The sequence below is a fragment of the Canis lupus genome, chromosome 18, assembly GCF_048164855.1.
Source record: "Canis lupus baileyi chromosome 18, mCanLup2.hap1, whole genome shotgun sequence".
Taxonomy (NCBI): domain Eukaryota; kingdom Metazoa; phylum Chordata; class Mammalia; order Carnivora; family Canidae; genus Canis; species Canis lupus.
In genome coordinates, this window is record NC_132855.1 from 33163232 (window position 1) to 33187160 (window position 23929).

The 23929-nt window shown below is 34.9% G+C and overlaps 1 long non-coding RNA gene across 9 annotated transcripts in view; it reads right to left on the reverse strand.

Moving 5' to 3' along the window:
- Window positions 1-23929, reverse strand: part of LOC140608957 (uncharacterized) — a 562604-nt gene that overhangs the window by 216339 nt on the left and 322336 nt on the right. For 7 of the 9 annotated variants that reach the window (XR_012010953.1, XR_012010950.1, XR_012010949.1 and 4 more), the window contains 3 exons: window positions 15071-15242; window positions 8155-8293; window positions 1656-1709 (listed from right to left, as the gene is read on the reverse strand). This is a non-coding gene — a long non-coding RNA (uncharacterized lncRNA). The remainder of the gene's footprint in view (window positions 1-1655; window positions 1710-8154; window positions 8294-15070; window positions 15243-23929) is intronic. The other 2 variants (XR_012010948.1, XR_012010955.1) reach the window with 2 other exon arrangements.

Here is a 23929-nt window from a genome sequence, read left to right on the forward strand (position 1 = left end):
CTCCCCACAGGGAGGCTGCTTCTCCTTCTGCCTATGTCTCTGCCTCTCTCTCTCTCTCTTTCTCTCTCTCTCTTTCTCTCTCTGTCTCACATGAATAAATAGGTAAAATATTTTAAAATATAAATAAATAAATAAATAAATAAATAAATAAATAAATAAATAGCTACCAAAGACTAACTTGAAAAAACATGTTTTTTCTGCTGCTCCAGTAGCAGTACCAGTTTTCATATCATGGAGTTCTCTTGCAGAAGAAAGCAAGATATTGCCAGTCAGAGTGGAAAAAAAATTATTTCATGTTGCTTTAATGTAGGAGATAACTGAGTTATCTTTTTTTAATCAAGGTTAAGTTTTTATATCTTCAATTACTTCTAAACAGCAACTAAAACAACAAAAATACACAGAACACAGATAACTTAGTGATGGTATCAATCCCAAATACTGGTGTAGTGTATTTTAATTTATCTCATTAGAAACACATGAAAGAAAAAAAAAAAGAAACACATGAAAGCAACAAATAATAACAGGCAAACAAATAAAAATATTGACTTGAGGTTTCACCATAATGCACCTGTTATGTAGGTTATTTGAGATCTAAGTCACCGTAAGGAACGTATTAAAAGAACTACCTAAGATTCTTCACGTGCATATTACTTTATTAAATTAAATGTTGTCCCTAAACCCAAATTTTCATGGAAGTTAGCTGATCTGACACTTGGTGATCTCAGAAAACCTAGAAAAAGGCCTGCATGCATGCATTCATCCATTCATTCCTTCTTTTGTTTACTAAGTAAAACTCTAAGTTCTCCAACAGCTATTAGCCATCCCTCATCATTGAGGAAGAAAATCAGGGTGTAAAATATCTTAGATATTGCTATTTATATGCAATAGAGTCTAATAGAGGAGAAAGGGAGAAGTGGACATGAGTACACACACAGAGCTCATAAGGCTGTATGGAAATAAATGGTTTCTGTGAAAGAGATGGTGGTTTCCTATAAACATATTGCCTATAGATGACTGTGAAGTTGAGCATCAAATACTAATGGGCAGCAGAGAAGTAAATAAAGGACATTGGCATAAATATCATTGGCATATGATTCTTGAACTTCTAACCCGTCATCAAATTGCATTCCAGAAGTAAATATTTTTCAAAAACAAACCTTAGTCGCTTAAAACAGCTGATTCCTGGATCCTTCGAATTCTCTTGCTTTGCAGTTATGCATAATAAGGCATTTGTTTATGAATTGCAAATGACCTGATTTTCAACTCTGGAAATGTGGCAGTTCATTACCACCCCTCCCTTCACCACAAATCCATGGAAAATCTGAATAAAGGAAAGTGTAGTACTGAGAGAGGTGGAAGGTCACTGAAAGAAAACAGAGTATTGAAATCAAGTTATGGATATACATAAACTTGATAAGTGACAGATGTGGATGGAAGACATAGAGACTAAATGTTTTTTTAACAAATTACATCAATATAGAAAAAAATCAGATCTCTATTTCAAAACATTTGCAAAAAAATAAATTCCAGACAGATTAAAAATCAGGCTGTGAAAAACAAAGCATTAAATTTAAAAATAAGATACACAAAAATAATTTTGAAAGCTTTTAAATTGGTTACATTTGTCTTTAAAAGTTCAGCATAACAAAACTCACCATACACAAAATTAAGCACAGCCACTGATGGGAGATGTCCACAATGCACATGCCCTGCAAAGCATTAACATATAAGCCAAAAAAAAAAAAAAACCTTAAAAATTAGTAAAAGATAAAAGTGGATTTTTATATTAGGCAAAATGTTAAAAACAGGCTGTTTGCAAAAGAGGAAATCCAAAAGACCAATAAACACATAATAAAATATTCTACTTTACTGGTAATCATGGACATGCAAATTGAAATAAATATAAGATACCACTTCATATCTCATTAGCAAGAAACTTTAGAAGTCTAACAACATCCAGGGCTGGTAAGGATGAAAGGCAATGAGATCTCTGACTTTCTGTCCTTAGATTTTAAAGAACAAAGTGTTTTTAATGGGGAGATGTCAGTGAAAGAATATAAATTTTCAGTTCTAAGATGAATAAATTCTGAGGATCTAAAATACAAATGGTGAATATAGTTAATAATAAGGTGTTATATATTTGAAATTTGCTGAGAGTAAACATTAAACCTTCTCACCACCAAAAAAAAAAGAAAGATTTCACTATGTATGTGAGGTGATAGATATACCAATTATCTTGATTGTAGTAATCATTTCACAATGCATATGTATATCAAATCATCACATTGTATAGTAAATATGCAAAATTACATTTATCAATTATTCCTCAATAAAGCTGGGGAAAAATCTATAGCTTCAAATAGCAGTGTTTCAATAATAGTAATGAGATAATTCTAGGGGATCCCTGGGTGGCTCAGCGGTTGAGCACCTGCCTTCGGCCCAGGGCACGATCCTGGAGTCCTGTGATCAAGTCCCATGTTGGGCTCCCCACAGGGAGCCTGCTTCTCTCTCTGCCTATGTCTCTGCTTCTGTGTGTGTGTGTGTGTGTGTGTGTGTGTGTGTGTCTCATGAATAAGTAAAATCTTAAAAAGAAAGAAAATAATTCTACCTCTAGGTATAAATCCTAAGAGCAGAAAAACTCACGCAGGGACAAGCACAAGGATATTTACTGAGACTTTTTTTTTTCTGAGACTTTTTAATAGCAATAGTAACAACAACAAAATGACAGAACCTGAAATAAAAGTGAAGACTAGATGATAAATGGTGGTGTAGTTGTAGACTAGGATGGTATGCTGAACTATTCCACTGAATAAAGGACATTGAATAACTAGATCTGCATCTATCAACCTGAGTATTTCTTGAAAAAAAAAATGAAAAAGATCAAGCAGGTTAATAAAGATGCAAATTACACTTATGTAAACAGCAAAAACATGACAACAATAAAATATATTGCCATGGTACATATATTTAATAAATTATGAAACCATGCTGAAAAAAGTATAGCTATCAGTTCAAGACTGTTGTTACCTGGGAGAAAATAAAGTAACAAGAGAGGGCCAATTACCTTGGCTTTGTCTATAACATTTTCTTTAAAATTATAAAATAAGCAAATACGACAAAATTATATTATTCATCAAAGCTAGAGAAAATGAAAATGTGTTATAGTCTTCTCTGTACTTTTTTTTTAGGTATCTGGAATATTTTATAATGAAAAAGTGAAATAATTTTAAAAAATATTAACAAAGAATATGACCAAGTAAAAGAAGGATCAAACAGATCAGTGACACTTTACACTACATTGTGTAAATTTACCCTTTCTAAAGCTGAAGTGTTCCACCAAGAAGCCTCATAAGTTGTTTTACCTGAGTTAATCAGAGAGCATTTAGCTTTACCTAGTCCCCCCCCATGTAAATTAAAGCACAATTTTAAAACCACACTAATCACAAAGCTTTTTAAAAAGAGTCTTCAGCACAACCATTTGTGCATTTATGCTAAATCTTTGAAAATAACCTTTATTCTTCTCCTGACGATATATTATTTTATTCTTTCTAAAAAATAGAATAGCTCTGGGGTGCCTGGGTGGCTCAGAGGGTTAAGTAGCCAACTCCTGATTTCGGCTCAGGTCATTATCTCAGGGTCCTGGGATGGAGCCCCACATTGAGGTTTGTGCTCAGCAGGAGTCTGCTTGAGGATTCTCTTTCCCTCTGCCATCCCCCTCCCTCTGTTCTTACTCTCTCTTTAAAATAAATAAATAAATCTTTAAAAAAATATATATAGTAGCTCTGAACCTTTGTCTAGTATCATCTCATTAAACTACTTTTATGTTTGTCAGGACTGTAACTTCAGCTTTACTCATATAACTTTTATTGTCATTGTGTATTTCTTTAATCAACTTTGTTTAGGGACAATTAGCATAGAATAAATGCATATAGGGACGTCTGGGTGGCTCAGAAGTCTGCCTTCAGCTCAGGGCGTGATCCCAGGATTCAGGATCAAGTCCCACATTGGGCGCCTTACGGAACCTGCTATGTCTCTGTCTCTCATAAATAAATAAATAAAATATTTCAAAAAACTTTTTAAAAAATTTAAACAAAGAATAAATGCATATATTTTAAGCATATATTTTAGAATATAATGACTATGTAACTATAACCATAATCAAGATATAAAACTTTTTAGTACTTCCCAAAATTCTGTGCTTCTTTTGCAGTTAATTACTCTAACCATACTCGCACCCTAGCAGCCCCAGACAACAGCTGGTCTATTTCATGACAATATATTAGATTTGTTTTACCTTGAGTTTTATATGATAGACTCAAACAGTATATACAACTTTGTGTTGACCATCTTATGCACATCATGCTTCATTCACGTTGTACATACCAGTGGTTTGCTCCTTTCTTTTTGAATAGTATTCCATTGATAAATATATTACAATTGTTCAAGTGACATTAATATTTTGAGGTTATTTCAAGTTTGGGGATATTATGAATAAAGTTCCTATGAACATTCATTATCAAGGGTCTGTGTACTTATATGCTTTTATTATTTTTTAGTAACTATCTAATGATGAAGCTATTGGGTCATAGGTAGGTATATGTTTATGTCTATAAGAATTGTTGTGGCATCCCTAGGCAACTAACACATTCAGCATGCCTTTTTCCTGGTTAATAACTATAATAAACTACATAACTGCAATAAAGCTGTGTAGATGCTAACATTTAGCAAGATAGAGATAGTGTAACCAAGAACTCTGTACTATTCCTCTCTTCCTTTCACATTTTTTCAGAAGGAAAATTAAAAAACAATGCTAGGTATGTTTGCTTTTGTTATTATTATTATTGTTATCATTTCTGCTCTTCCCAATAATTTTTTTTTACTGGTGCAATCTCTCTTCTCTCTTGTTTATCAACATGGTGAAAGTATTAGTGAAAGGAGTAAAGGATTTTCAAGCAGAGCAGAAACAGGATTAGATTTGAGATTTATTCTTAAGGATCAATTTAGGTATGGCTTGGAAGCTGGATAGGTGTTAAGCTAGAGTAATAAAGACAAGGTAAGTAGTAAAAAACAAAGACTGCTCGAACTAAGTGACAGTGGAGAAGTTAGTTTCTTTAGTCATCCTTACATCCAATGCAAACCAAAACAATTCAATATATTAGATATTAGTTTGTTGATGCTTTTCTAAGATTTTAGTCATTTATTTAAAAACTATACTTGGGTTTAAAGTAAAATTCTAACTAATGTAAATAAACCAGAGAGGCTATAATGGTTAAATCTGTTGAAACAAGTGTTCTGTTTGTTTTTTTTTTTTTTTTAAATCCTGCCTAATCGGTTTCATGTGTATATGTAAGATATTATTATCATTTAAAGAAAATCTCGGCAGTGAAAAAAAGTTAATCACATAATATAATTATAACTAACAAAATTGTCTCATGATTTGAGGAATTTTCCAGTACAGAGTAAATGTTATTTCATCTTATTTTTTCCTCTTTATTAAAAAATAATAATAATATTCACATGTTCTTTCGTAGAGTGAAAATGACACTCACTCTTTAAATAATTACTAGTCCTATAAAATTAACTTAATCTCATATTTAGTAAAATGTAAAGTAGAAAAGTCATCATTTTCCTTGCCTGGTTTTACCCAGGATGAGACCCAGAGTCAACATGTTGAAAGTGCTAGAAAGGAGAATAACCACAGAGAAGGTAAATGTGGCATTTCTGCCATAAAGTTTGCAAAGACTAACAATGTTTTTGGCCTATATTTCTGTTTAAAATAGCTCAATACATTGGAATAATTTCACTTCTCAAAAGTTCCAGTGCAATAGAAGTTCTGGTTGATCTCTGGTCCCTAAAGAACAATTTAGGAACTCTTTCACTCTAGAATTGATTCGATTTCTATTCTATACTTATTTTCAAAGCCCCCCTTTCTCCAGAGTTTTTAAGAAAGTTAGGAGAAAAACTGTATCATTATTTTTCAAACCAAGGCATTTTTGAAAAGTGGAAGAAATATTATTAATTATTTCCCAGGACTATAGGCAAAAAATCTGGACTATGCAAAGCAAACTAGAACATATAGTGAACCTAAGTATGTAGGTTTTCCTACTGAGTTTTGAGCTGTCAAACATCATGTTTGATACTGTTCCTAGGCTCCTCTACAAAAGGCAGCAACAGTTCTGAATATTTTCTAAAAATTTCAATAAGGTATCAACCCATTAAATCAAATTGAAACAAAATAAGTAAAAAAAGATAGTCGTGTATATTTATCTAAACAAAAACACCTATGTATATATGCATATTATGTACAGGTGTATATACTTATCTGTATCTCAATGTATCATCTAGCTGGCTCAGGGTCACATAGTGGAAAGCGGTGAGAGTCAGAGGTGGGATCAGAGCCCTGGACCTCTGGTTTCATCTCTGCTACATTATTGCTTTTTACTTTTTGTCGCTTAGTATATTTTTTATTTACTAAAGTGGTGAAAATACCTATTTCCCTGTGTCACAGAGTTTTTCCAAAATTAAATTGAAACAAGCATTGAGAAAAGGAGTTTAAAACAGCTTCAGTTACTCTACATACACTACAATGATTCTAATTTAAAAATTCTGAAGTTGTGTATTGAATAGAATGGTTATCCAATCCATAAAACCCTAGGTTTCAGGCCCAGGTGAGGATCTGCATGGCAGCCTTATTTGAATGATGGAAACTCTTGAGCCCAAAATTCTTGGAAAAACACACACACAAACCTGAAATCCCCAGAATTCCTTAAAATTACAAGTTCATTTTAAAATGCATTATTAGACAAAAGACATTTACTAAATTATTTGCAAATATTTCAGGATCACAAATGTACAATTAAATAATATCAAAAATGTCTTTGAATGAACATTTTAACTCTACTCCAAGAAATAATAGCACAGATGTTAATAACCTTGTTCTTTTCCTTGCTATAAGGATTCTTATGAGGAAAAAACAGAAACAAAACAGAATTTTTAAATAAGTACCTTAAAGTCAGGCTTAGTTTCAGAATATTATTCTCATTTGTGTCCTGCATTATTTCAGATTAAGAATAATTGTATGTGTTTATACTCTGAGTACCAGGAAGTTCAGAAACAAATTTGATTTATTAGTATATATTTGTGTTAATAATATATTTTGCTCTCTTTCTGTAATCTTTATTTATAACCTTTACTTTCTCCTTTAAATAACTGAATTCTATTAAAAAATATTTTGCCTATTGGACACCTGGGTGGCTCAGTGGTTTAGTGCCTGTCTTCGGCCCAGGGCGTGATCCTGAATTCCTGGGATCGAGTCCCATATTGGGCACCCTGCATGGAGTCTGCTGCTTCCTCTGTCTCTGCCTCTGTCTCTATCTCTATCTCTGTGTCTCTCATGAATAAATACAATATTTTTTAAAAAGTTTTCCTTTTTTGTTAGGTTGCTGCCTGTAATTTTGGAAAGAAAAAGGTGAAAAACTAAATTGCCAATATGTTAAAACCCAAATTGTTCAGCAACAAAAATACTGGTATTCCAAATTAACAGTATTATACTTACCAAGCATTTCAATAAATAAAATTTCTCCAAAATTCCTTTTGAGTGTTATTTTTAAAGTGCTATTTTGGTCTTCCATCACTATGGTTACCAAAATGATCAAAACCACAAGAGTATATTTCAATTTGATGCTCATTTTCTTTCCAATCATTGTGACTCTCTCCTTGGCACAGAACTCCCATTGATTGCATAAGCTGCTTTATGTTTGGAAGAACCATGGGGCTATTGAAGAGAGGATAAACATCCATTCTATTTAACCCCTGTTTTTACGGTTCCTTTAGTAAATGTTAGCTTTCTAAAAGCAAAAGAAGCCCCAAACAGGGTAAAAAAAAAAAAAAAAAAAGGCAAAACAAAGCACTGCATTACTTGAGATCTCACTATGTCCTCTCTCAATTGGCCTTTAGAATAGTTTAAGATTTTTCAAACACTGTCCCCATCCATGCAATTGTCTTTTATAAGATTTTAGACTTTAAGACTATATTTGATAGCCAAAGGAAGAATCAAGTCATCTACCAAAATGGGCAAGTTGTGTATGTGTGGGTGTTTGAATCTCCAGAAATGAGTAGACTTAGGTGGATCCATGTAAAATTATATACCCTCACCTGAACCAAAGATCCACACGTTAAATAAGTTGTCATCAGCCTGAGCTCAATGTTAAGGCGATAATTATTAATATCAAAATGTCTTCTTTCAATATTTCATCAGGGGATTCCCAAGCAGAAGCTGTTGAAGAGATCATGCCTGTATACAAAATTAAGAAAATTAAAGCAACTCCTTAGATAATTTTAAGAACTTTGTTCTATGCTTCTTTTAAATTCCTTTACTTACTAGATGTATCTATTTCTAGGACAATGGTTGCTAACTCAGGGTACTGTTGTCTGGAAATATGTTGCTCATGCCAAGTGGGGATGGGGTGGCAGGAGTAGTTGCTACTGGCATCTAGTGGACTTCCTACCTAGTAACTTCCTAGTAACTAGAGACAGAGGCAAAAAAGCATGGAATCCTTTTCAGTTTGGAGATGCTTTGTCCCAGAGCACGCAGGAGTAACCTATTTCCATCCTGAATTCCATCAGCCACCTTCTATGTGCATTCAGTCACGCCCAAAAGTCCACCAGTCTTGTTTACTGTACAATGTGATATAAAATTCCAATGCCCCTTTTGAAAATTTAACAGAAGGCCATTAGGCCCAATGCCTTCTTTTATATTTAGATCACTACTAGTTGCTAAGATTTCTTACTTATGATAGAAAAATACAACAAATTAACATAGTCAAGTATAGCAGGGTTTCTACAAAGTATTTTCTCAGTTAAATTTACTGGAACTTGGCAATTAAAGCATGGTTACTTAACCAATCATAGGCCTAAAATACTCAATGACATCTTGATGGTGATGTCCAAAATCCAACTTGTTTGGTTTCCTAGAGCGGTAAGCAACAAAACATGTTTTGCAGAAAAAGATCCAGCATCTGCCAAGATGGGGTAGTAATTATTGTCAGCTTTTATATTTAATGGTGATAGGATGTTATTACAGCCGTCATATCTAGTAGCTGTCTTATAATCAAGTTTAAATATAGTCTTGGAGTAGCAGAGCCCAGCTCTGTGATTTAGCAACAATAAAAAAAAAAAAAAAAAAAAAGTGTATTTCCTGAAAGGTTATAAACATTCCAAAGGAGGAAAACAAAGTCACTTACACAGAGGTACAATTAACACTCGGTTCTCCCTTTCAGTTTCTCTCCCTGAGTTTAATGTCTAGAGAAAGAAAACCAGTCTCTTTCTAGTATTACTTGTATTATCATTTCTATGATTATCACATCGTTTTTCTCCTCAAATTTTCTAGGGGTTTCCTGTCTCTAGGTAATACAGAAGTCCTTATGATAGTCAATAAAGGCCTACACAATCCAGCCATTCACGAGCTGCCTGACTTCATCTACTTTTTTTTCACTCTTGCTTACCCTGCGTTAACTTCCCTGGAGCCCTTGAATTCCCCCCAAAAAGGTAAACAGAATCCTGCCTCAGGGATCTTAGGTTACTAGTTACCCTGATCAGAACGTTCTTCCTCTATATTTCTGAATAACTCACTCTCAGTTGTCTACTGTCTTTGTTCAAAGACTGTCACCTTGGCCATTTAAAAGCATGTGGTTTGGAATTTAAGAAACAAAACAGATGAATATAGGGGAAAAGAAGGAAAAACAAAATTAGATAAAACTGAGAGGTAGGCAAACCAGAAGAGACGCAGAACTCTAAGGAGCAAACTGAGAGTTGCTGGAGGGGAGGGGAGGGGCGGGGATGGGGTAACTGTGTGATGGACAGTAAGGAGGGATCTTGATGAATGAGCACTGGGTGTTTTATGCAACTGATGTATCACTAAATTCTACCTCTGAAACTAATAAAAAAATTAATTTTAAAAAGTATCATACCACCCAGCTTCCTCAGACCCTGGTCACCTGCTATCCTTCCCTGCCTCGTAGTTCTCCAAACGGGTGTATTGCCTTTCTGTTCTATTTCTTCCTACATAGTCTAAGTTTTGTATTAATCTGAACCCTTTTTCTGCGTGCATTTTCACACTACTGGACATAATGCACTTTAATATGGTATTATCAGCATCTGAATGATCCAATCTGAAATAGACCTAACACCATTATTTAATTACAAGTCATTGCATTTTTTGGGACACCTGGGTGGCTCAATGGTTGAGCATCTGTCTTCAGCTCAGGTCGTGATCCTGGGGTCCTGGTATCAAGTCCCATGCTCCCTGCATGGACCCTGCTTCTCCCTCTGTCTATGTCTCTGCCTCTCTGTGTGTGTCTCTCATGAATACATAAATAAAATCTTTAAAAAGCCATTGAATTTTTTATAAATTTCCCTTATGCAACATATAACTTTGGTAGATTTCCATGAAATGCAGTTACATTATATCTATTAGCTAAAATAAACAATGCTCCTCAAACATTTGCAAAATCACATGATGGCAAACATTAGTGACTTTACTGTTATTCTTACTTTGCTTTCCCTACTTTTAAGCTGTTTTTTAATTATTAAATGAAAAATATGAGATCATTTTATCCATCTTTATATTTCTACCTCCTTGCACTGTGCCTGGCACATAACTGGATAATCAACAAATGCTGGTTAAATTAAAGAATGAGTAGATTTAGCACCAGAATTATTTAGTAACTAGTAGCTAGAGTAATATAAAATTTCTAAATCTGTCTTTAAAAACAAGCACTCTATGATCTCTTCTATGTGTGACTCTAGTTCCATATATATATATGTGTGTGTGTGTGTGCGCGCGCGCGCGTGTATATATATATATATAAATAATCCACTCTCTATGAATTATCTTTTTATTTCCAAAAGCATACTAATTATTTCACTTTCTAGTTCAATTCTTCCTTAACAGTGACTTAACAGTGAAGTCAATAGGAAGTTACCTTTCATCCTAATAATAATTTAAAGTCATGTTAGGAAATCTCTCTTTACCCTAGTCCAAAATCCATACATCTTCTAGAATGATATGTGTTGTTACTTGCAGATCACATGAATACACTACAGATCTTCTGAATTTAGTAACTAACCTTAAAATAGAACTCTATACCAAAAACAGAAAGTCTTTCTCTAAGGTCCTAAAATTACAAGTCTGTGACAAATTTAACTTATTTCACATTTTTTTAAAGATTTTATTTATTTATTCATGAGAGACACAGAAAGAGAGGCAGAGACATAGGCAGAAAGAGAAGCAGGCTATCCCCTGGGAGCCCAATGGAGGACTTCATTCCAGGACCCCAGGATTTTTCTCAGACTGCATAACAATTACCACAAACTGGATGGCTTAAAACAGAAATTTATTGCCCCACATTTCTGGAGTCTAAAAGTCCACAATCAAGGTGTCAGCAGGGCCATTTTCCCTCTGAAACCTATATGGTAAATCCTTCCTTGCCTCTTTACAGTTTCTGATGGTTTACTTGACATTCCTTGTCTTTCAGCCAGCTATATTACTTCAGTCTCTGCCTCTGATGTCACATGGCAATCTCCTGTTTCTCTGCTGTGTTCTCCTCTTATAGAAACACTAGTTAAATGGGATAAAGAGCCCACCTTACTCTAATATAATCCCATCTTAAATAACTACAGGTACAATGACCCTATTGCAAATAAGGTCACATTCTGAAGCTCCGTTGGTTAGGACTTCAACATATCTTTGGTGGAACAATTCAACTCAAAGTATAAGCCTTTTCCTAAGGAGGGAATAAGTTATAATACTCTTGTGTTAAGGATAAATCAAATAAGGTTGTGTGCTGTGATGCAATATGATGTAGTGGTTAAGAGCATAGGCCCCAATAGGAGCATTTTACTTCTCAAAGAAGAGGTTTACTAACAAAGGGAGAAAAAAAAGAAAGATATTCTTGACAGTACTAATGAAAAAAAAAAAATGAAGCCAGACCTGTGAAATTCATGGTGCATCTGGACAATGGTGTTCTAAAGTCAATAAAGCAGAAAAATTATTTCAAAAAAATAATGAGGGATTCCTGGGTGGCTCAGCGGTTTAGCATCTGCCTTCAGCCCAGGGCGTGATCCTAGAGTCCCGGGATTGAGTCCCACATCGGGCTCCCTGCAAGGAGCCTGCTTCTCCTTCTGCCTCTCATTCTCTCTCTCTCTCTCTCTCTCTCTCTCTCTCTCTGTCTCCTATGAATAAATAAATAAAATCTTTAAAAAAATAATGAAAAAATTCCTTATAAAAGAGTTCGTAATCACGTAAAAGGAATAAGATTGGAAATATCATCATTAAACACCATAGTAATAAGGAAAAATCGTATATTTGCATAGCCTTAAAGTACCTCCCTCAGGTTATTTATTAATTACTGAGTAGCTGTAATGCATCTCCAAATTTTTATATTCCTCCTTCCAAGAATGATAGCTTAGTTTTCTTAAATCTTAGTTGAATTTAACAGCTCACTTTTAATAAATCTAGTATGGAAAGGGAACAAATGGGAAGTTTACAGAAGAGAAGCCTGCAGATATCACCTTAGAACCAAGTAATCAAGGTTAACATCACCAGCAATAAGTCACATTGGTATCATGAACTTCAATATGATGTGATGAAAAAGATACTTCATCTCTGAGTATTCCTTCTAAAATTCCATAACCCCAGGCTAGTTATGAGAAAACATCAGATAAACCCAAGTTATGGGGCATCCTACAAAACATTCAACTAGCACTCTTCTAAAGTATCGAGGTCTTCGTGAAAAGACTGAGAGGCTGTGGTATATTGGAGACTAAGGAGACGTGGCAACAAAAATTCAACATGGGGTCACCTGGGTGGCTGAGTAGTTGAGTGTCTGCCATTGGCTTAGATCCTGGGATTGAGTCCCTCATCAGGCTCACTGCAGGGAGCCTGCTTCTCCCTCTGCCTATGTCTCTGCCTCTCTTTGTGTGTCTCTCATGTATAAATAAAATCTTAAAAAAAAAATTCAACTCTGAAACAGAAGAACAACATCAATGGAAAAATAGTTGAAACCCAAGTAAAGTCTAAAGATTATACAAATGTCAATTTCTTCCTTGAACAGTTATATTAACTTTAGGGGAAGGAGAGTAAAAGGTATACAGGAACTCTTCTATGCAGTATTTGTAACTCTCCTATAAATCTAAAATTATTTCAGAAAAAAAAAGTTTTTAAAAAATAAAAGGATGAACCAAGACTTCCAACAATGTCACTTTAAGTCAAAGAATCCCTTCCTCTAAAAAGTGGAAAAATGGAAAAAAAAAGTCAAAACACATTCATTTCAGAACTCTGGAGTTTGACCAAAGGAAAAGCATGAATGAGAAGTGTTCACTCATGGCCATACTGTGCTAGATCTCTGGATAATGAGAGTGCAAGTATGCAGCGCCATTCTGCCTCCCCTTGCCACCTACATCCAGATCCATCAGCTCTGTAGTTGTACTGGGGCAGCACTGGCTGGAAAGCCCAGCAGTCTCACTGACAGAGGATAAGATTTGATTTTGAGCACAGGGTGAAGTCAAATGCCCAGTAGTCCTTTCGATGAAAGCAGCAAACTTGATTGGAAACAAATAATAAAACCTGAAGCTCTGCTATCACGAGGGGGCAAAACTACCCAGAGTAAGGCAATGAATGCCCAATAAATGTGACAGAAAGACCCTGTAAATAAGACAATCACAGAAAGATTACAAGCTCTGCACAAATCTCTGGCTGACTCCGACACTAGACACATGTGCATGAGAGACTCAAGGGCAGGAGGAAAGTCAAAGCTGAGATAGACTTGAAAATTGCTGGACCTTTGAATGTATTTCTCTACCGACACAAAATTGTAATATTGAAGAGTTATCAAAGCCTTACAGGTTTGAGGTGTTTGAGCATAGTCTTTGTCCAAATCATTGGTTGATGACTGAAATATAGATAAAGGAGAAGCAGGAAAGAAGGAAGGGAGGAAGGAAGGAAAGAAGAAAGGAAGGAAGGAAGGAAGGAAGGAAGGAAGGAAGGAAGGAAGGAAGGAAGGGAGGGACGGAGGGAGGGAGGGAGGAAGGAAGGGAGGGAGGGAGGGAGGGAGGAAAATATTAGAGACCTCAACAGCTACATACAGTGAAGAAGACAGATTCTACTGTTTAAGTACAGGCAGGATACAAACAGCACACGGCAATCATCAGAAAAAATAAATCAGGGGCACCTGGCAGGCTCAGTGGATAAAGCATGTGACTCTTGATCTCGGGGTTGTAACTTCAAGTCCCATGTAGGGTGTCGAGATTGCTTAAAAATAAAATCTTAAAAAAAAAAAAAGAAAAGAAAATCCAGATTTGCTACATTACATAAAAATGTCTGCTTTCAACAAAAACTTGAGTCATGTGATTTTAGATTTTTAAAATGTGTGATATCAAGCCTATAGGAACTGATCCTGAATGTAACCTAGATGTTGGATTTATTAAAGACTAGTACAAAATAGTTACAAAGTAGCTATTACAAATATGTTTCTAAAATTAAAGAAAGCTATATTAATATAAAGGAAGATACGATGATCATGATTTCAGAAATGTGGCAACTCAGTGGACAAATAAAAACTATGAACAATAATCAAATGGATAGTTCAAGAATGAAAAGTAGAATATCCTAAATAATTCACAAACTGGGCACTAACGTATACATGAGATGGCAAAAGAAATGAATCTCCTTCATTTTATGACTCGCAGTTCCTTGAAAGCAGCTCTGCAAGTCTTAGTCCCAGACTATACTTATACTTTAATCCTCATCTCACTTCAGGATAAAGTGTTAGGGAGTGTAACAGTAACAACAACACACATTCTTACACACACACACACACACACACACACACACACACACACACTGACAATGATAACCATCCTCAACCAACAAATAAAAACTTGAAGGGTTCAAGTAAGCTGAGAGGAAGTGTGGAAATTTATAAAGTGTTAAAGGAGAGAAAAGGCAGTGGCAGAGATAGGGACTAATATTAATTACACAACAACATTTTAAAATCATATGCTTTAGGGGTACCTGTATGGCTCAGTCAGTTTAGCATCCAACTCTTGATTTCAGCTCAGGTCATGATCTCAGGGTGGTGAGATGGAGCCGTGCATCAGACTCCACCATCGGCATGGAGCCTGCTTGGGATTCTCTGTCTCTTTCTCCTTCCGCCCTGTCCCTCGCTCTCAATCTTCCCCCATCTCTAAAAAGAAAAAAAAAATGTTTTAATATACTAAAATACTGAACATAAAGCTTTTCATGACCATTTTTTAAAGATTTTTTTTTTTAATTGGAAGACTTAAAGAAGAACAAAGTGACAATTTCTGGCTACCTAAGGTAGAAAGGTGACATAAAAATAGATTTACCGTAAATAACCTTCCCTTCTTTTATCACGGTGCAGCTGTGCAGTATCTGGACCTAACTGCATCTTGATTTTCATTAAAATGAATTACAACAAGGCAATAAATAGATGAATTAGATTTCATGTCATTAGTTAATACATGTAGAGACTTTTTAGTGTCGATGTGGGATGCTAAAGCTGAAGAACGGCAATCTTAGTACTTCTGTATTTTATTTTTCTTTTGTTTTCTTTTGTGTCTTTGTTCACTACTTTGACTTCTAAATATTTAAAATAAACTTTTGATGACACAATTGATTTTCACTCTAGCTTGTCCTCAGACTTTGAGTAATTTAATAACACTCTCTGCTGTAAAAACAATTTAAATTAATGGCAAACATTACTAAAGCAATGCTAATTTTTTCCTTAATTATTTCTATATGAATTGTTTCAGTTTGATACTCCATCTCATCCCCTAAATAACTTGGTGTTGCAGCCTTTTTATAAAAAATCACTTTTTGGTGGTTTTAAAGTCAATTACTTAATAATAGCTCATCTTCACTTACAGGTCAACAGAATCATGGTACAATTGTTTTTCTGCTCTCAAAATCTTGAAGTGAATGTACATTCCCTCAAATTCAGCTTTAACCCAGACAAGAAGGATTTAGTCAAAGCACAGACACTTGTTCTCCATAAATTCTCACAAGTTCAAATAATCTTATGTAGGCTAAAATTACTTCATTTGGCAGGGGCGAACTGGCCCTTGCACTTTATTTTCTTTCTAAAAATTAAACTTCTGCTGCTTGAGTAAAATTCTAAAATAGTAAGCAAATGTATTATTCTGTTAAACTCATTCTTAACAGTATTTCAGATGTGAGTAGGGAGAGAAGGTTCACAAAATAAGTGAATGAAAGGTTATGTCCTTAGCAACTGCAGGTGTGAACCCATTTTTGTCTAAACCATGATCATTTAAGAGAAAAGTAGGATATCCCAGATCTAATTTCTCCCTCTTTTTTAAAGATTTATTTATTTGAAAGAAAGAGAGAGCGAGCAGGGGAAGGAGCAGAGGCAGAGGGAGTAAATCACAAGTAGACGCCCCATGAAGCCTGAAGTGGGGTTGATCCCATGGCCCTCAGATCATTACATGAACTGAAATCAAGAGTTGGATGGTTAACCAACTGAGCCACCCAGGCACCCCAGATCTAATTTCTTCTAATGAGTCTAGAATTATTTTGGAAAATAATACTGACCAAGAGATAAAACCAAACAAAACAAAACAAAACATGAAATGTATTAGTTTCAAACTGTAAGCTTCATGCAGTAGATGTGGTACACACTCATTGCCCTTCTCAGGCGTGCAAGAAATAAAAGCTAATTGTATAAAATTACCTTAGTTTCTATTTTAACCATCTAAGCCACTACTGGAATAATAAAAATCCAGCGTCAGTCAACTGAGGGTTCTCTCTTTTCCCAGGTCAGTTCTAATGTCCGAGGTCCTTACCTAGTTTCAAAGGATTGGAGTGGAAGGAACCACCTGGTTCTCAGATTTTTCTATACTTAATAGTAAGACGCGTATATTCACCAGTCTGATCCTCAGACATTAATCTCTAGAGTATTTATGAGTATTTGTTTGGTAGTGACCTTGTTGGTTGACCAGGCCTTTTCAGGTCCAAATAATTTTGCCCATAATTCTAAACCCCACGTGATAGAACTCATGCTGTATATTCCATGCTAGTCTAGGGCATTAACTACTGTCTCATTATGCCCGAGCTTTTGCCTGCCAGGGCTCACTGTACAGCAAGTCTAGGTCCCATTTTACATTCTTGCCAGCAGGGAATCCACTATTCTAGATAACACACACCTATTTGAATTTTGCTGCCTCCTCTTGATCACTTCATCTCTCATTTTCTCTCTCCCACTTGAAGGAGTCTCTTCTAGTCCATCAGGCACTGGTGAATGAGGGAGGTGTGGAGGGGAAAATACTCCTCCTCAAACCCACTATTTTCAAATATTTATTCATGCAATTCTCAAAGTTTAGCTCCTATATGAACAAAATCAGCATTACCTGAGCTTTGCCAAAAAATGCCATCTTTCAATATACAAACCCAAAAGATGACAATATCTTGGGATGGGAGAAGAGTAGGGCAATCAAGGAATGAACAAGCTATCTGCAGAATTCTGATACAGTAAGTTTGAGAACCACTAACTTATTCTACTGTAAACCAAGATTAGTTTGATTTTCCTAGTGACTTTAGCTTTTAAGTACCAAAAGGAAACACTTTTTTTTTTCTTTGTTTTCCATTCTCCAAGGCCATGAGCATGGAGCATTCTAGGCATTTGAAGAGAAGTCAGCACATGGATAAAACATTAAATATCAGATAAAAAGGACACATTAGTGTTTCAAGTGTATCATTTCTCTTAAAGCTTTATGAAAAGAAGTCAGAATAATCATTTCTAATTAAAGCAGAAAGAAATACTGAAATCTTTTGTAGATCTACTCTAAGTTGGCTATAGACATGGTTAATACAGACATTTTGCTCATCTTGATCTATAGGAGAGATTTTCAAGCTCTAATATGCCTAAGTATTTTTTAGGAAAATAACTTAAAACTAAGATTACCAGTCCCGACCTACTAGTTTCTGGTTCTCAAATATCCATTTTTTAAAAACAAAGACTGTGAGTATAATAGAAATGATTCATGGATCACAGGTTAAAAATTGATATTCAGGAAGTCCTTGTCCAACACTTTTCAGCTCTACGTATGTGTGTATTTACTACTAAATTCCTTTGTCTCTACAGGAAAAGAGTCATTGTAGCATATCCTTTTTAAATATTATAAAACCTTAGGGAGCCTGGCTAGCTAAGTAGAACATGTGACTCTTGATCTGAGGGTCATGAGTTTAAGTCCCACACTGGGCATGGAACCTATTTTTTAAAAATTACAAAATCTCAAATATTTCTGTGCATTTAAGAAAGTTCACTTTTCTCAGAGTTCGATGATTATTATTAAGTAACAGTTTTTAGAAGAGCCATTTTAAGTAAGCTTTCATTCTGCAAAGACTTACTTAAGACAGCAACTTCTTAGTGACTTAAAGTCAGGAACTATCAATTTTTCACCTTGTATCCAAAAGTGACTAGTCCAATACCTTGCTCACTGTAGAAGCCAAGTAAATCCTTGATAATCAAATATAGAAGTTTTCAGGTTGAGAGCTATTAGGCTCTTAAGGAATTTGCTAAGTCTCTTGATCTACTAGGGATATTTGAAATATAGAAACAGGCAGTTGTATTTTTGACATACTTAAACCATCCCCTCAAATTCATCTTGGACATCAGGTAACATGCTGTCAGTATGGCAAATATTTATCTGAAATGTAATTTGCTCTGAATGTCCAAAGGACCATAACCATACTCAGTCAAAACATCTATACCTTACAAATACAAATGGGTTCTGATAGAAAGCTTGGGTGCATTGGCCTAGTGTCCCATTTGATGGCTGAGAACATGGTATGTTTCTTTCTTGGTTTTCAGCTATATTCTAGAGGCTTTAAAATAATCGCTTAGTGGAGAACACATTCTTTTAGGGTTATCTTACCTGGGAGCAAATGACAGATTTGTTAAGTAGTCATGGTCACTGACTATGAGACTTCACTGTAGAATCTTAATAATGTCATATGGCTGTGACAGTTTTTATTTGCCAACAGGAAGGATACAAAGACTATGAGTATGATGCAGCTGTGGTCACCCATAAGCAAAACATTAATTTGTTCCTCAAGAATGAACTGCCCCTTTTCTTTGCTTCAGGTATCCAGAGAATGCATGTGATATTTTAGAAGATGAAAATGTTGATCACTGCTTTCATGGTCATTTTCTCTGGCAGTAAAGCACCCACCATTATGCATTTTTATTTTTTATTTTAAAGAGGCTTAGTTAAGAGCATAGGAAATTGGTCCTGAGTTAGATGAATGGGGTTGGGGAAAGATGATTCTATCTCAAATAATGACATAAAAGAATATTAATGTTTAGTAAATGTGTACCCTATAAAGAACAATTATACTAAATGAAAACCCAAGTTAATAAAAAAGGCAAGAGATGATTAGTAAATGTATTTATTCAACCGAAAAATACATGAATAGGACTGGCTTTAAGTATAACCTGCCTTATCTGGTAATTCATTCCATAAAACGAGGAAGAGATTCTTTTCCATTTCACTGTCTGCTTTAATAAGCTATATTTTGGGGAATCTTCTTCTCTAGTTCCAAGATAGTTATCAAATGTAAGAAATGTGTTTTTTTTCTTGTTGGAATTTAATTCTCAAACATATGAGAGGTGAATTTTAATTTTGTTGAGAAGGAAATTGAGGGGATTTTTAAATTGTTATAAAACATACCTGAAGTTTATCATTCAACCATTTTAAAGTATACAATTCAATGGCATTAAATAAACCTACAATATTTTGCAACTACCACCTTTTCTTCATTTCTTGAACTTTTTCATCACCCCAAACATTAATGTGTTTGATGCACTCATTAAACAAAAATTTCTCATTTCTCCAAGCCCCTACTAACCTCTTTTCTACTGACTGTATCTATGAATTTGCCTATTCTAGGTACATAGTATAAGTGGCATCATACGATATTTGTGTCTTTGTGTCTCACTTATTTTATTTAGTATAGTTTTCAAGGTTTACCCATAATGTAGCATGTATCAGAATTCCATTCTTTTTAAGGTTGAATAATATTCTATTATGTGTATAAGTCACATTTTGTTTATTCACTAATAAATAAGTGGACATATGGGTTTTTTTCTACCGCTTGGCTATTATGAATAATGCTGCTATGAATATTGATGTACAAGTATCTGGGTTCTGGCTTTCAATTATGTTAGGTATATATCTAGAAGTAGAATTGGTGGAATCTATGGTAATTCCATGTTTAACTCTTTGAGCTAAACTTGTCTGCAGTAGCTGTACCACTTTACATCCCTACCAGCAGTATACAAGGGTTCGAATTTCTCATCCTCATTGCCTTTGTTTTTTTTTTTTTTCCTTTTTTTCCTTGATAATATATGAAAGGGTGTGAAGTGGTATCTCACTGTGGTTTTGATTTCCATTTCCCCAATAACTAGTGGTGTCTAACATCTTCCATGTGCTTTTTGCCCATTTTGTGTCTTCTTTGGAGAAATGTCCATTCAATGTCTTAGTCTACTTTTGAATTGGATTTTTTTGGAGGAAACTGAGTTTTAAGCATCTGTAACTTTCCCAAGATTATTCAATATGTAAGCAGCAGAAATACCCTCAAAATCCATGAGGTGGACCTCCAAACCCTTGCAGTCTTTCTAATTCCAAAAAGGCTCCTTGTTAAGCCAATGCAGCTTAACCAAAATTTGTTCTTCCTGACACCATGGACTCAATCCAAGAGGGAAAACAAACATTTATAAATTATAACAGCTGCTGATCCCTTTATGACTCCCTCCCAGATAATAAACTCTGGCATCACTGCTATAGAAGTGATGAGCACTCCTCCATGTACTGGCCCAATTTCACGGCTTTTGTTAAGAAGTAAACACTGTTCAAAGCTTATTACTTAACTGGATTAAAACTCTTTTTCATATAAAATTTCGACTAGTACAAATATCTTTTTAGGTATTTGTGTTCTCCCTAACCACAAATGAGTACTCAACTTCTAAGGACAGTGTATGAAAAGTAACTTTACTGAATAGCGAGTGATGAAGAAAAGTCTCCATTGAAGCAAATAATAACAAGCACGGGTTCAGTTTTTACTCTGCTTCCATTAGATGCTCTCTATGTAGGAAGAAATGTGTACACAATCAAGCATAACATCTAAGAAAGCAGTTTGAAGTAAAGGTTCTTTATTTCATATCAAGGGGAACAGCAGCTGATGTACTATACATGTAAATGATGCATAGATGAGTTTCATATCATCTGTAGGGAACTGAGATCATCTTTTTATATGAAAATAAACATATTTTCTGGGAGAGAAAGCCAGCCTGATTCTGTCTGTGGAGACCCAAGTTTAGAAAGAGACTTTGATGCTAGTGGACAGGAAAGAAGAATTATGGTGCCTCACATAAAGGCTTGATCAGGCTTTAAAGAAACAGGCGTCTCATTCACAATCACTGCCTGAGAGCCTGTGGACAACAGTGGCTCTCCGGGTGACTGAGGAGGCAGTCCCTCTGCTGCTCCTCAGCAGGTGGCAAGAAGACGTCACCTCATCCATCTGCAAATTAATGGGATTGGAGAAGTGCTCCATTCACAGCATAGTCTGATTTCTTTTACCTAATTCCCATGAAAACAGTGACTATTATTGGAGCAACAATGAAGGAGGTCACTGGAAGGGTAATTACAAACATAGCCACAAAAGGCAAAGCAGTTCAACACAGATAAGGCAATAAAGTATCTCAGTATTTCCAAGTGTATTTCTTAACAGCTTGGGATATTTTTAACATGCACTTTATTTTTTAACTGTAGTTATATGTTTTGAGAATTAAATTGGAGTACATTCATTTGGAAAAAACTTCATAAAGAAGCATCCATGCCTTCATTGTCTCAAGACTGAAAGAGTTCAAGTCAAGCATGAAGGTGGCCAGAAGACAATGTGTCCTTAAGGGGGATGTCACATAGCTAAGAAAGGCCAAATAATTCTGTGCCTCAAAGCTCTCACCCTTGCAACAGCTCTATCCAGGGACCTGGGAAACTGGTTTTTATCATGCAAAATTCCTCCAAGCCTTTATGGGAAGATGCTTGCCTTTCTTTTCATACCATTCCCTACCAACATTGTCCCTTTGGCAAGGCAGCTCCAAACTTGTATATAAATGAAATACCTCCTCGCCTCCCTGCCAGCAGACAACTTTAATTGCCAAGAGAGCATCACTCAACTCTTGCCCCTTTCCAATATACGTTTAAAATCTGATTTGCAAAAATAACTCATGAATATAAGTTAGTGGACACTGCTTTTCCACACCAAATTTAAAGTTACCAATGCCAAAAAAAAAGTGATTTGACCCTAAATTCATCCTGGGCATATTTGAGAGTCAGTTTGCCAAGTCCTGTGCAAAGTTTCTGGCACATATGAATTGCTGCCAATACCACAAGTATTGGAATTGCTCTCAAAACTATTTATGACTCACTCATCAAAATCAATCTCATCATCTAGTCTTGATCAACCAACTTATTCATGAAGCTTGGCTCCAAATGCATGTTTTCTCAAATTGAAATCTTGTTCAAAGTATGAAGATCTTCAATTACTGACTCTTGGATGTATTTGTAAATGCCACTGGCAAATTTCAGAAGAATAGCTCAAAAATAACTGACAACAAAGGCAACGTCTTCTGGCTGAAATGTCTATCTCCCCAAGAAGGATTGCTTTGTAAGTTAGCCAGTCCTTGGGATATTTATTTTGCTATATTATTTTGAATGTAGTATTATGGCTTTGCTAGGCATACTTTTATTTAGCACTTACTGAGCCCAGTTGCTCTTACACAGAGATGATACTACAGGTTAGTTGTAATGTCCTTGGTAGCATTTTATTCAAGACAAATGTATTTGCACTCTATCAAATCGATTTTGGGATATATTAATGATTATGCAAATTTTAAAATATATGTTCAGAGCTGATAATAATAATTAGCACTTACTCAATGTTACCACCCGGTTGACTTATGCTGAGTACTGCTTCAGAATGATTTACATGTATTAACTATGTCATTTGTACCTTATCATATTGGTTATTTATAATATTATGCCCATATTGCAGATAAAAAAAAGAAGGCAATGTAACTCAGATAAATAACACAACTTGCTGAAAGCTGGTACACTGTTTAAATACACATAGTCTAAATCTAGAGCTCACTCCCTTAACCATCCATTTAGCTTTTGAAAATTTAGAGATAATTTACAATAGCATATTAATATAAATAGAAAATAAGGTAGATTTATTCCTATATGTCTCATTTCTATCCTAGAATCTCCTTACTAGTTTTGAGTTTCACAAATATATACTTTAATTCTTTTAAGATTTTTGGATATAAACCAATGATTATGTAAATCATGAGTTTACATAAATCTATGTTATGCTAATATTTCCTTAGATACTATACTAAATATTTTATTTGTGTATCTTCTGCCAATTACCATTTTATTAGCTTGGGAAATGCAATCATCACAATATTTCTAGCTTTAACAAGTACTCAGAATATTTAATAGTCCTGACGAGCTCTACAGAATTTCATAAAGCAGAGACAACTAGCTAGTTCTAAAATACTGTTTCTATTATCTACCAGTAAAACCCAACTAAATTTATGTGCTCTAAATTCTACATTTTGGAGAAGCAAAGCCATCCAGGGAAGGAGAGCATGAATGAATTTGATGTCTGAGAGTTCTAAGTTCAGCTTTAGTTTTTGCCACTTACTAGCTATTATACTTGGACAAATTGCTTGCTCAACCCTCTCATCCTAACGTGACCGTAATATCACCTCCTCTTAGTGTTATTGTGAAGAGTAAGTTAAATTTGTATAAATTGCCAATATCAAATTTT